Below are 14,174 nucleotides of genomic sequence, written 5' to 3' on the forward strand. Positions count from 1 at the left end.
TCCTCCGGCAGCCCTGCTCTGAAAATGCGAACGTCTGTAGATAGGTCGCATGCAGAAAGAGCTAGCCTGGAAAGCTGTTGCTCAGCCTCATCTGCCCATGGCACTGCTCGCACAGAGGCACAGAGACTGGGGCTGCTTGCTTGTCTTGCCCCCTCAAGCCTCAAACATAAATTTGGTATTCCGTGCTGGGATCCTCTGGCAGTCCTGCTCTGAAAATGCGAACGTCTGCAAATAACCCGTAGGCAGAAAGAGCTTGCCTGGAAAGCTGTTGCTCAGCCTCATCTGCCCATGGCACTGCTCGCACAGAGGCACAGAGACTGGGGCTGCTTGCTTGTCTTGCCCCCTCAAACCTCAAACATAAATTTGGTTTTCCGTGCCGGGATCCTCTGGCAGTCCTGCTCTGAAAATGCGAACGTCTGTAGATAGGTCGCATGCAGAAAGAGCTTGCCTGGAAAGCTGTTGCTCAGCCTCATCTGCCCATGGCACTGCTCGCACAGAGGCACAGAGACTGGGGCTGCTTGCTTGTCTTGCCCCCTCAAACCTCAAACATAAATTTGGTATTCCGTGCCGGGATCCTCTGGCAGTCCTGCTCTGAAAATGCGAACGTCTGCAGATAGCTCGCAGCCAGAAAGAGCTAGCCTGGAAAGCTGTTGCTCAGCCTCATCTGCCCATGGCAGTGCTCGCACAGAGGCACAGAGACTGGGGCTGCTTGCTTGTCTTGTCCCCTCAAGCTTCAAACGTTTCTTAGGTGGTCCGTGCCGGGCGCATCCGGCAGCCCTGTTCCGAAAATTCGAACGTCTTCAGGTAGATGGGAGGCAGAAATAGCTAGCCTGGAAAGCTGTTGCTCAGCCTCATCTGCCCCTGGCACTGCTCGCACAGAGGCACAGAGACTGGGGCTGCCTGCTTGTCTTGCCCCCTCAAACATCAAATGTAGCTTAGGTGGTCCGTGACGAGAACCTCCGGAAGCCCTGCTCCGAAATTGGAACGTCTGCAGATAGCTCGCAGGCAGAAAGAGCTAGCCTGTAAAGCCGTTGCTCAGCCTCATCTGCCCACGGCACTGCTCGCACAGAGGCACAGAGACTGGGGCTGCTTGCTTGTCTTGTCCCCTCAAAATTCAAACGTAGCTTAGGTGCTCCGTGCCGGGCGCCTCCGGCAGCCCTGCTCCGAAAATGCAAACGTCTGCAGATAGCTCGCAGGCAGAAAGAGCTAGCCTGGAAAGCTGTTGCTCAGCCTCATCTGCCCATGGCACTGCTCGCACAGAGGCACAGAGACTGGGGCTGCTTGCTTGTCTTGCCCCCTCAAACTTCAAACGTAGCTTAGGTGGTCTGTGCCGGGCGCCTCCAGCAGCCCTGCTCCGAAAATGCGAACGTCTGCAGATAGCTCGCAGCTAGAAAGAGCTAGCCTGGAAAGCTGTTGCTCAGCCTCATCTGCCCATGGCACTGTTCGCACAGAGGCACAGAGACTGGGGCTGCTTGCTTGTCTTGTCCCCTCAAACTTCAAACGTGGCTTAGGTGGTCCGTGCCGGGTGCTTGCGGAAGCGCTACTCTGAAAATGCGAACATCTGCAGATAGCTCGCAGGCAGAAAGAGCTAGCCTGGAAAACTGTTGCTCAGCCTCATCTGCCCATGGCACTGCTCGCACAGAGGCACAGAGACTGGGGCTGCTTGCTTGTCTTGCCCCCTCAAACTTCAAACGTAGCTTAGGTGGTCCGTGCCGGGCGCCTCCGGCAGCCCTGCTCCAAAAATGCGAACGTCTGCAGATAGCTCGCAGGAACAAAGAGCTAGCCTGGAAAACTGTTGCTCCGCCTCATCTGCCCATGGCACTGCTCGCACAGAGGCACAGAGACTGGGGCTGCTTGCTTGTCTTGCCCCCTCAAACTTCAAACGTAGCTTAGGTGGTCTGTGCCGGGCACCTCCAGCAGCCCTGCTCCGAAAATGCGAACGTTTGCAGATAGCTGGCAGCCAGAAAGAGCTAGCCTGGAAAGTTGTTGCTAAGCCTCATCTGCCCATGGCACTGCTCGCACAGAGTCACAGAGACTGGGGCTGCTTGCTTGTCTTGTCAACTCAAACTTCAAACGTAGCTTTGGTGGTCTGTGCCGGGATCCTCCGGTAGCCCTGCTCTGAAAATGCGAACGTCTGTAGATAGGTCGCATGCAGAAAGAGCTAGCCTGGAAAGCTGTTGCTCAGCCTCATCTGCCCATGGCACTGCTCGCACAGAGGCACAGAGACTGGGGCTGCTTGCTTGTCTTGCCCCCTCAAGCCTCAAACATAAATTTGGTATTCCGTGCTGGGATCCTCTGGCAGTCCTGCTCTGAAAATGCGAACGTCTGCAAATAACCCGTAGGCAGAAAGAGCTTGCCTGGAAAGCTGTTGCTCAGCCTCATCTGCCCATGGCACTGCTCGCACAGAGGCACAGAGACTGGGGCTGCTTGCTTGTCTTGCCCCCTCAAACTTCAAACGTAGCTTAGGTGGTCTCTGCCGGGCGCCTCCAGCAGCCCTGCTCCGAAAATGCGAACGTCTGCAGATAGCTCGCAGGCAGAAAGAGCTAGCCTGGAAAGCTGTTGCTCAGCCTCATCTGCCCATGGCACTGTTCGCACAGAGGCACAGAGACTGGGGCTTCTTGCTTGTCTTGTCCCCTCAAACTTCAAACGTAGCTTAGGTGGTCCGTGCCGGGTGCTTGCGGAAGCGCTACTCTGAAAATGCGAACATCTGCAGATAGCTCGCAGGCAGAAAGAGCTAGCCTGGAAAACTGTTGCTCAGCCTCATCTGCCCATGGCACTGCTCGCACAGAGGCACAGAGACTGGGGCTGCTTGCTTATCTTGCCCCCTCAAACTTCAAACGTAGCTTAGGTGGTCCGTGCCGGGCGCCTCCGGCAGCCCTGCTCCAAAAATGCGAACGTCTGCAGATAGCTCGCAGGCAGAAAGAGCTAGCCTGGAAAGCTGTTGCTCAGCCTCATCTGCCCATGGCACTGCTCGCACAGAGGCACAGAGACTGGGGCTGCTTGCTTGTCTTGTCCCCTCAAACTTCAAACGTAGCTTAGGTGGTCTGTGCTGGGTGCCTCCGGCAGCCCTGCTCCGAAAATGCAAACGTCTGCAGATAGCTCGCAGCTAGAAAGAGCTAGCCTGGAAAGCTGTCGCTCAGCCTCATCTGCCCATGGCACTGCTCGCACAGAGGCACAGAGACTGGGGCTGCTTGCTTGTCTTGTCCCCTCAAACATCAGAAGTATCTTATGTGGTCTGTGCCGGGCGCCTCCGGCAGCCCTGCTCCAAAAATGTGAACGTCTGCAGATAGCTCGCAGGCAGAAAGAGCTAGCCTGGAAAGCTGTCGCTCAGCCTCATCTGCCCATGGCACTGCTCGCACAGAGGCACAGAGACTGGGGCTGCTTGCTTGTCTTGCCCCCTCAAACTTCAAACGTAACTTAGGTGGTCTGTGCCGGGCGCCTCCGGCAGCCCTGCTCCGAAAATGCGAACGTCTGCAGATAGCTCGCAGGCAGAAAGAGCTAGCCTGTAAAGCCGTTGCTCAGCCTCATCTGCCCATGGCACTGCTCGCACAGAGGCACAGAGACTGGGGCTGCTTGCTTGTCTTGCCCCCTCAAATCTCAAACATAAATTTGGTATTCCGTGCCGGGATCCTCTGGCAGTCCTGCTCTGAAAATGCGAACGTCTGCAGATAGCTCGCAGCCAGAAAGAGCTAGCCTGGAAAGCTGTTGCTCAGCCTCATCTGCCCATGGCAGTGCTCGCACAGAGGCACAGAGACTGGGGCTGCTTGCTTGTCTTGTCCCCTCAAGCTTCAAACGTTTCTTAGGTGGTCCGTGCCGGGCGCCTCCGGCAGCCCTGTTCCGAAAATTCGAACGTCTTCAGGTAGCTGGCAGGCAGAAAAAGCTAGCCTGGAAAGCTGTTGCTCAGCCTCATCTGCCCCTGGCACTGCTCGCACAGAGGCACAGAGACTGGGGCTGCCTGCTTGTCTTGCCCCCTCAAACATCAAATGTAGCTTAGGTGGTCCGTGACGAGAACCTCCGGAAGCCCTGCTCCGAAATTGGAACGTCTGCAGATAGCTCGCAGGCAGAAAGAGCTAGCCTGTAAAGCCGTTTCTCAGCCTCATCTGCCCACGGCACTGCTCGCACAGAGGCACAGAGACTGGGGCTGCTTGCTTGTCTTGTCCCCTCAAAATTCAAACGTAGCTTAGGTGCTCCGTGCCGGGCGCCTCCGGCAGCCCTGCTCCGAAAATGCAAACGTCTGCAGATAGCTCGCAGGCAGAAAGAGCTAGCCTGGAAAGCTGTTGCTCAGCCTCATCTGCCCATGGCACTGCTCGCACAGAGGCACAGAGACTGGGGCTGCTTGCTTGTCTTGCCCCCTCAAACTTCAAACGTAGCTTAGGTGGTCTGTGCCGGGCGCCTCCAGCAGCCCTGCTCCGAAAATGCGAACGTCTGCAGATAGCTCGCAGCTAGAAAGAGCTAGCCTGGAAAGCTGTTGCTCAGCCTCATCTGCCCATGGCACTGTTCGCACAGAGGCACAGAGACTGGGGCTGCTTGCTTGTCTTGTCCCCTCAAACTTCAAACGTAGCTTAGGTGGTCCGTGCCGGGTGCTTGCGGAAGCGCTACTCTGAAAATGCGAACATCTGCAGATAGCTCGCAGGCAGAAAGAGCTAGCCTGGAAAACTGTTGCTCAGCCTCATCTGCCCATGGCACTGCTCGCACAGAGGCACAGAGACTGGGGCTGCTTGCTTGTCTTGCCCCCTCAAACTTCAAACGTAGCTTAGGTGGTCCGTGCCGGGCGCCTCCGGCAGCCCTGCTCCAAAAATGCGAACGTCTGCAGATAGCTCGCAGGCAGAAAGAGCTAGCCTGGAAAGCTGTTGCTCAGCCTCATCTGCCCATGGCACTGCTCGCACAGAGGCACAGAGACTGGGGCTGCTTGCTTGTCTTGTCCCCTCAAACTTCAAACGTAGCTTAGGTGGTCTGTGCTGGGTGCCTCCGGCAGCCCTGCTCCGAAAATGCAAACGTCTGCAGATAGCTCGCAGCTAGAAAGAGCTAGCCTGGAAAGCTGTTGCTCAGCCTCATCTGCCCATGGCACTGCTCGCACAGAGGCACAGAGACTGGGGCTGCTTGCTTGTCTTGTCCCCTCAAACTTCAAACGTAGCTTAGGTGGTCTGTGCTGGGTGCCTCCGGCAGCCCTGCTCCGAAAATGCAAACGTCTGCAGATAGCTCGCAGGCAGAAAGAGCTAGCCTGGAAAGCTGTCGCTCAGCCTCATCTGCCCATGGCACTGCTCGCACAGAGGCACAGAGACTGGGGCTGCTTGCTTGTCTTGCCCCCTCAAACTTCAAACGTAGCTTAGGTGGTCTGTGCCGGGCGCCTCCAGCAGCCCTGCTCCGAAAATGCGAACGTCTGCAGATAGCTCGCAGCTAGAAAGAGCTAGCCTGGAAAGCTGTTGCTCAGCCTCATCTGCCCATGGCACTGTTCGCACAGAGGCACAGAGACTGGGGCTGCTTGCTTGTCTTGTCCCCTCAAACTTCAAACGTAGCTTAGGTGGTCCGTGCCGGGTGCTTGCGGAAGCGCTACTCTGAAAATGCGAACATCTGCAGATAGCTCGCAGGCAGAAAGAGCTAGCCTGGAAAACTGTTGCTCAGCCTCATCTGCCCATGGCACTGCTCGCACAGAGGCACAGAGACTGGGGCTGCTTGCTTGTCTTGCCCCCTCAAACTTCAAATGTAGCTTAGGTGGTCCGTGCCGGGCGCCTCCGGCAGCCCTGCTCCAAAAATGCGAACGTCTGCAGATAGCTCGCAGGCAGAAAGAGCTAGCCTGGAAAGCTGTTGCTCAGCCTCATCTGTCCATGGCACTGCTCGCACAGAGGCACAGAGACTGGGGCTGCTTGCTTGTCTTGTCCCCTCAAACTTCAAACGTAGCTTAGGTGGTCTGTGCTGGGTGCCTCCGGCAGCCCTGCTCCGAAAATGCAAACGTCTGCAGATAGCTCGCAGCTAGAAAGAGCTAGCCTGGAAAGCTGTCGCTCAGCCTCATCTGCCCATGGCACTGCTCGCACAGAGGCACAGAGACTGGGGCTTCTTGCTTGTCTTGTCCCCTCAAACTTCAAACGTAGCTTAGGTGGTCCGTGCCGGGTGCTTGCGGAAGCGCTACTCTGAAAATGCGAACATCTGCAGATAGCTCGCAGGCAGAAAGAGCTAGCCTGGAAAGCTGTCGCTCAGCCTCATCTGCCCATGGCACTGCTCGCACAGAGGCACAGAGACTGGGGCTGCTTGCTTGTCTTGCCCCCTCAAACTTCAAACGTAACTTAGGTGGTCTGTGCCGGGCGCCTCCGGCAGCCCTGCTCCGAAAATGCGAACGTCTGCAGATAGCTCGCAGGCAGAAAGAGCTAGACTGTAAAGCCGTTGCTCAGCCTCATCTGCCCATGGCACTGCTCGCACAGAGGCACAGAGACTGGGGCTGCTTGCTTGTCTTGCCCCCTCAAACCTCAAACATAAATTTGGTATTCCGTGCCGGGATCCTCTGGCAGTCCTGCTCTGAAAATGCGAACGTCTGCAGATAGCTCGCAGCCAGAAAGAGCTAGCCTGGAAAGCTGTTGCTCAGCCTCATCTGCCCATGGCAGTGCTCGCACAGAGGCACAGAGACTGGGGCTGCTTGCTTGTCTTGTCCCCTCAAGCTTCAAACGTTTCTTAGGTGGTCCGTGCCGGGCGCCTCCGGCAGCCCTGTTCCGAAAATTCGAACGTCTTCAGGTAGCTGGCAGGCAGAAAAAGCTAGCCTGGAAAGCTGTTGCTCAGCCTCATCTGCCCCTGGCACTGCTCGCACAGAGGCACAGAGACTGGGGCTGCCTGCTTGTCTTGCCCCCTCAAACATCAAATGTAGCTTAGGTGGTCCGTGACGAGAACCTCCGGAAGCCCTGCTCCGAAATTGGAACGTCTGCAGAGAGCTCGCAGGCAGAAAGAGCTAGCCTGTAAAGCCGTTTCTCAGCCTCATCTGCCCACGGCACTGCTCGCACAGAGGCACAGAGACTGGGGCTGCTTGCTTGTCTTGTCCCCTCAAAATTCAAACGTAGCTTAGGTGCTCCGTGCCGGGCGCCTCCGGCAGCCCTGCTCCGAAAATGCAAACGTCTGCAGATAGCTCGCAGGCAGAAAGAGCTAGCCTGGAAAGCTGTTGCTCAGCCTCATCTGCCCATGGCACTGCTCGCACAGAGGCACAGAGACTGGGGCTGCTTGCTTGTCTTGCCCCCTCAAACTTCAAACGTAGCTTAGGTGGTCTGTGCCGGGCGCCTCCAGCAGCCCTGCTCCGAAAATGCGAACGTCTGCAGATAGCTCGCAGCTAGAAAGAGCTAGCCTGGAAAGCTGTTGCTCAGCCTCATCTGCCCATGGCACTGTTCGCACAGAGGCACAGAGACTGGGGCTGCTTGCTTGTCTTGTCCCCTCAAACTTCAAACGTAGCTTAGGTGGTCCGTGCCGGGTGCTTGCGGAAGCGCTACTCTGAAAATGCGAACATCTGCAGATAGCTCGCAGGCAGAAAGAGCTAGCCTGGAAAACTGTTGCTCAGCCTCATCTGCCCATGGCACTGCTCGCACAGAGGCACAGAGACTGGGGCTGCTTGCTTGTCTTGCCCCCTCAAACTTCAAACGTAGCTTAGGTGGTCCGTGCCGGGCGCCTCCGGCAGCCCTGCTCCAAAAATGCGAACGTCTGCAGATAGCTCGCAGGCAGAAAGAGCTAGCCTGGAAAGCTGTTGCTCAGCCTCATCTGCCCATGGCACTGCTCGCACAGAGGCACAGAGACTGAGGCTGCTTGCTTGTCTTGTCCCCTCAAACTTCAAACGTAGCTTAGGTGGTCTGTGCTGGGTGCCTCCGGCAGCCCTGCTCCGAAAATGCAAACGTCTGCAGATAGCTCGCAGCTAGAAAGAGCTAGCCTGGAAAGCTGTCGCTCAGCCTCATCTGCCCATGGCACTGCTCGCACAGAGGCACAGAGACTGGGGCTGCTTGCTTGTCTTGTCCCCTCAAACATCAGAAGTATCTTACGTGGTCTGTGCCGGGCGCCTCCGGCAGCCCTGCTCCAAAAATGTGAACGTCTGCAGATAGCTCGCAGGCAGAAAGAGCTAGCCTGGAAAGCTGTCGCTCAGCCTCATCTGCCCATGGCACTGCTCGCACAGAGGCACAGAGACTGGGGCTGCTTGCTTGTCTTGCCCCCTCAAACCTCAAACATAAATTTGGTATTCCGTGCCGGGATCCTCTGGCAGTCCTGCTCTGAAAATGCGAACGTCTGCAGATAGCTCGCAGGAACAAAGAGCTAGCCTGGAAAACTGTTGCTCCGCCTCATCTGCCCATGGCACTGCTCGCACAGAGGCACAGAGACTGGGGCTGCTTGCTTGTCTTGTCCCCTGAAACTTCAAACGTAGCTTAGGTGGTCTGTGCCGGGCACCTCCAGCAGCCCTGCTCCGAAAATGCGAACGTTTGCAGATAGCTGGCAGCCAGAAAGAGCTAGCCTGGAAAGTTGTTGCTAAGCCTCATCTGCCCATGGCACTGCTCGCACAGAGTCACAGAGACTGGGGCTGCTTGCTTGTCTTGTCAACTCAAACTTCAAACGTAGCTTTGGTGGTCTGTGCCGGGATCCTCCGGCAGCCCTGCTCTGAAAATGCGAACGTCTGTAGATAGGTCGCATGCAGAAAGAGCTAGCCTGGAAAGCTGTTGCTCAGCCTCATCTGCCCATGGCACTGCTCGCACAGAGGCACAGAGACTGGGGCTGCTTGCTTGTCTTGCCCCCTCAAGCCTCAAACATAAATTTGGTATTCCGTGCTGGGATCCTCTGGCAGTCCTGCTCTGAAAATGCGAACGTCTGCAAATAACCCGTAGGCAGAAAGAGCTTGCCTGGAAAGCTGTTGCTCAGCCTCATCTGCCCATGGCACTGCTCGCACAGAGGCACAGAGACTGGGGCTGCTTGCTTGTCTTGCCCCCTCAAACTTCAAACGTAGCTTAGGTGGTCCGTGCCGGACGCCTCCGGCAGCCCTGCTCCAAAAATGCGAACGTCTGCAGATAGCTCGCAGGCAGAAAGAGCTAGCCTGGAAAGCTGTTGCTCAGCCTCATCTGCCCATGGCACTGCTCGCACAGAGGCACAGAGACTGGGGCTGCTTGCTTGTCTTGTCCCCTCAAACTTCAAACGTAGCTTAGGTGGTCCGTGCCGGGTGCTTGCGGAAGCGCTACTCTGAAAATGCGAACATCTGCAGATAGCTCGCAGGCAGAAAGAGCTAGCCTGGAAAACTGTTGCTCAGCCTCATCTGCCCATGGCACTGCTCGCACAGAGGCACAGAGACTGGGGCTGCTTGCTTGTCTTGCCCCCTCAAACTTCAAACGTAGCTTAGGTGGTCCGTGCCGGGATCCTCCGGCAGCCCTGCTCCAAAAATGCGAACGTCTGCAGATAGCTCGCAGGCAGAAAGAGCTAGCCTGGAAAGCTGTTGCTCAGCCTCATCTGCCCATGGCACTGCTCGCACAGAGGCACAGAGACTGGGGCTGCTTGCTTGTCTTGTCCCCTCAAACTTCAAACGTAGCTTAGGTGGTCTGTGCTGGGTGCCTCCGGCAGCCCTGCTCCGAAAATGCAAACGTCTGCAGATAGCTCGCAGCTAGAAAGAGCTAGCCTGGAAAGCTGTCGCTCAGCCTCATCTGCCCATGGCACTGCTCGCACAGAGGCACAGAGACTGGGGCTGCTTGCTTGTCTTGTCCCCTCAAACATCAGAAGTATCTTATGTGGTCTGTGCCGGGCGCCTCCGGCAGCCCTGCTCCAAAAATGTGAACGTCTGCAGATAGCTCGCAGGCAGAAAGAGCTAGCCTGGAAAGCTGTCGCTCAGCCTCATCTGCCCATGGCACTGCTCGCACAGAGGCACAGAGACTGGGGCTGCTTGCTTGTCTTGCCCCCTCAAACTTCAAACGTAACTTAGGTGGTCTGTGCCGGGCGCCTCCGGCAGCCCTGCTCCGAAAATGCGAACGTCTGCAGATAGCTCGCAGGCAGAAAGAGCTAGCCTGTAAAGCCGTTGCTCAGCCTCATCTGCCCATGGCACTGCTCGCACAGAGGCACAGAGACTGGGGCTGCTTGCTTGTCTTGCCCCCTCAAACCTCAAACATAAATTTGGTATTCCGTGCCGGGATCCTCTGGCAGTCCTGCTCTGAAAATGCGAACGTCTGCAGATAGCTCGCAGGAACAAAGAGCTAGCCTGGAAAACTGTCGCTCAGCCTCATCTGCCCATGGCACTGCTCGCTCAGAGGCACAGAGATTGGGGCTGCTTGCTTGTCTTGCCACATCAAACTTCAAACGTAGCTTAGGTGGTCTGTGCCGGGCGCCTCCGGCAGCCCTGCTCCGAAAATGCGAACGTCTGCAGATAGCTCGCAGGCAGAAAGAGCTAGACTGTAAAGCCGTTGCTCAGCCTCATCTGCCCATGGCACTGCTCGCACAGAGGCACAGAGACTGGGGCTGCTTGCTTGTTTTGCCCCCTCAAACCTCAAACATAAATTTGGTATTCCGTGCCGGGATCCTCTGGCAGTCCTGCTCTGAAAATGCGAACGTCTGCAGATAGCTCGCAGGAACAAAGAGCTAGCCTGGAAAACTGTTGCTCCGCCTCATCTGCCCATGGCACTGCTCGCACAGAGGCACAGAGACTGGGGCTGCTTGCTTGTCTTGCCCCCTCAAACTTCAAACGTAGCTTAGGTGGTCTGTGCCGGGCGCCTCCGGCAGCCCTGCTGCGAAAATCCGAACGTCTGCAGATAGCTTGCAGGCAGAAAGAGCTAGCCTGGAAAACTGTTGCTCAGCCTCATCTGCCCATGGCACTATTCGCACAGAGGCACAGAGACTGGAGCTGCTTGCTTGTCTTGTCCCCTCAAACTTCAAACGTAGCTTAGGTGGTCTGTGCCGGGCACCTCCAGCAGCCCTGCTCCGAAAATGCGAACGTTTGCAGATAGCTGGTAGCCAGAAAGAGCTAGCCTGGAAAGTTGTTGCTAAGCCTCATCTGCCCATGGCACTGCTCGCACAGAGGCACAGAGACGGGGCTGCTTGCTTGTCTTGCCCCCTCAAGCCTCAAACATAAATTTGGTATTCCGTGCTGGGATCCTCTGGCAGTCCTGCTCTGAAAATGCGAACGTCTGCAAATAACCCGTAGGCAGAAAGAGCTTGCCTGGAAAGCTGTTGCTCAGCCTCATCTGCCCATGGCACTGCTCGCACAGAGGCACAGAGACTGGGGCTGCTTGCTTGTCTTGCCCCCTCAAACCTCAAACATAAATTTGGTTTTCCGTGCCGGGATCCTCTGGCAGTCCTGCTCTGAAAATGCGAACGTCTGCAGATAGCTCGCAGCCAGAAAGAGCTAGCCTGGAAAGCTGTTGCTCAGCCTCATCTGCCCATGGCAGTGCTCGCACAGAGGCACAGAGACTGGGGCTGCTTGCTTGCTTGTCCCCTCAAGCTTCAAACGTTTCTTAGGTGGTCCGTGCCGGGCGACTCCGGCAGCCCTGTTCCAAAAATTCGAACGTCTTCAGGTAGCTGGCAGGCAGAAAAAGCTAGCCTGGAAAGCTGTTGCTCAGCCTCATCTGCCCCTGGCACTGCTCGCACAGAGGCACAGAGACTGGGGCTGCCTGCTTGTCTTGCCCCCTCAAACATCAAATGTAGCTTAGGTGGTCCGTGACGAGAACCTCCGGAAGCCCTGCTCCGAAATTGGAACGTCTGCAGATAGCTCGCAGCCAGAAAGAGCTAGCCTGCAAAGCCGTTGCTCAGCCTCATCTGCCCACGGCACTGCTCGCACAGAGGCACAGAGACTGGGGCTGCTTGCTTGTCTTGTCCCCTCAAACTTCAAACGTAGCTCAGGTGGTCCGTGCCGGGCGCCTCCGGCAGCCCTGCTCCGAAAATGCAAACGTCTGCAGATAGCTCGCAGGCAGAAAGAGCTAGCCTGGAAAGCTGTTGCTCAGCCTCATCTGCCCATGGCACTGCTCGCACAGAGGCACAGAGACTGGGGCTGCTTGCTTGTCTTGCCCCCTCAAACTTCAAACGTAGCTTAGGTGGTCTGTGCCGGGCGCCTCCGGCAGCCCTGCTCCGAAAATGCGAACGTCTGCAGATAGCTCGCAGCTAGAAAGAGCTAGCCTGGAAAGCTGTTGCTCAGCCTCATCTGCCCATGGCACTGTTCGCACAGAGGCACAGAGACTGGGGCTGCTTGCTTGTCTTGTCCCCTCAAACTTCAAACGTAGCTTAGGTAGTCCGTGCCGGGTGCTTGCGGCAGCGCTACTCTGAAAATGCGAACGTCTGCAGATAGCTCGCAGGCAGAAAGAGCTAGCCTGGAAAGCTGTTGCTCAGCCTCATCTGCCCATGGCACTGCTCGCACAGAGTCACAGAGACTGGGGCTGCTTGCTTGTCTTGCCCCCTCAAACTTCAAACGTAGCTTAGGTGGTCCGTGCCGGGCACCTCCGGCAGCCCTGCTCCGAAAATGCGAACGTCTGCAGATAGCTCGCAGGCAGAAAGAGCTAGCCTGGAAAGCTGTTGCTCAGCCTCATCTGCCCATGGCACTGTTCGCACAGAGGCACAGAGACTTTGGCTGCTTGCTTGTCTTGTCCCCTCAAACTTCAAACGTAGCTTAGGTAGTCCGTGCCGGGTGCTTGCGGCAGCGCTACTCTGAAAATGCGAACGTCTGCAGATAGCTCGCAGGCACAAAGAGCTAGCCTGGAAAGCTGTTGCTCAGCCTCATCTGCCCATGGCACTGCTCGCACAGAGGCACAGAGACTGGGGCTGCTTGCTTGTCTTGTCCCCTCAAACATCAGAAGTATCTTATGTGGTCTGTGCCGGGCGCCTCCGGCAGCCCTGCTCCAAAAATGTGAACGTCTGCAGATAGCTGGCAGCCAGAAAGAGCTAGCCTGGAAAGTTTTTGCTAAGCCTCATCTGCCCATGGCACTGCTCGCACAGAGTCACAGAGACTGGGGCTGCTTGCTTGTCTTGTCAACTCAAACTTCAAACGTAGCTTTGGTGGTCTGTGACGGGATCCTCCGGCAGCCCTGCTCTGAAAATGCGAACGTCTGTAGATAGGTCGCATGCAGAAAGAGCTAGGCTGGAAAGCTGTTGCTCAGCCTCATCTGCCCATGGCACTGCTCGCACAGAGGCACAGAGACTGGGGCTGCTTGCTTGTCTTGCCCCCTCAAACCTCAAACATAAATTTGGTATTCCGTGCCGGTATCCTCTGGCACTCCTGCTCTGAAAATGCGAACGTCTGCAGATAGCTCGCAGGCAGAAAGAGCTAGCCTGGAAAACTGTTGCTCAGCCTCATCTGCCCATGGCACTGCTCGCACAGAGGCACAGAGACTGGGGCTGCTTGCTTGTCTTGCCCCCTCAAACTTCAAACGTAGCTTAGGTGGTCTGTGCCGGGCGCCTCCGGCAGCCCTGCTCCGAAAATGCGAACGTCTGCAGATAGTTCGCAGGCAGAAAGAGCTAGCCTGGAAAGCTGTTGCTCAGCCTCATCTGCCCATGGCACTGCTCGCACAGAGGCACAGAGACTGGGGCTGCTTGCTTGTCTTGCCCCCTCAAACCTCAAACATAAATTTGGTATTCCGTGCCGGGATCCTCTGGCACTCCTGCTCTGAAAATGCGAACGTCTGCAGATAGCTCGCAGGAACAAAGAGCTAGCCTGGAAAACTGTTGCTCCGCCTCATCTGCCCATGGCACTGCTCGCACAGAGGCACAGAGACTGGGGCTGCTTGCTTGTCTTGCCCCCTCAAACTTCAAACGTAGCTTAGGTGGTCCGTGCCGGGCGCCTCTGGCAGCCCTGCTCCGAAAATGCGAACGTCTGCAGATAGCTCGCAGGCAGAAAGAGCTAGCCTGGAAAGCTCTTGCTCAGCCTCATCTGCCCATGGCACTGCTCGCACAGAGGCACAGAGACTGGGGCTGCTTGCTTGTCTTGTCCCCTCAAAATTCAAACGTAGCTTCGGTGCTCTGTGCCGGGTGCCTCCGGCAGCCCTGCTCCGAAAATGCAAACGTCTGCAGATAGCTCGCAGCTAGAAAGAGCTAGCCTGGAAAGCTGTCGCTCAGCCTCATCTGCCCATGGCACTGTTCGCACAGAGGCACAGAGACTGGGGCTGCTTGCTTGTCTTGTCCCCTCAAACTTCAAACGTGGCTTAGGTGGTCCGTGCCGGGTGCTTGCGGCAGCGCTACTCTGAAAATGCGAACATCTGCAGATAGCT

This window comes from Opisthocomus hoazin, chromosome 13 (assembly GCF_030867145.1).
Source record: "Opisthocomus hoazin isolate bOpiHoa1 chromosome 13, bOpiHoa1.hap1, whole genome shotgun sequence".
Lineage (NCBI taxonomy): Eukaryota > Metazoa > Chordata > Aves > Opisthocomiformes > Opisthocomidae > Opisthocomus > Opisthocomus hoazin.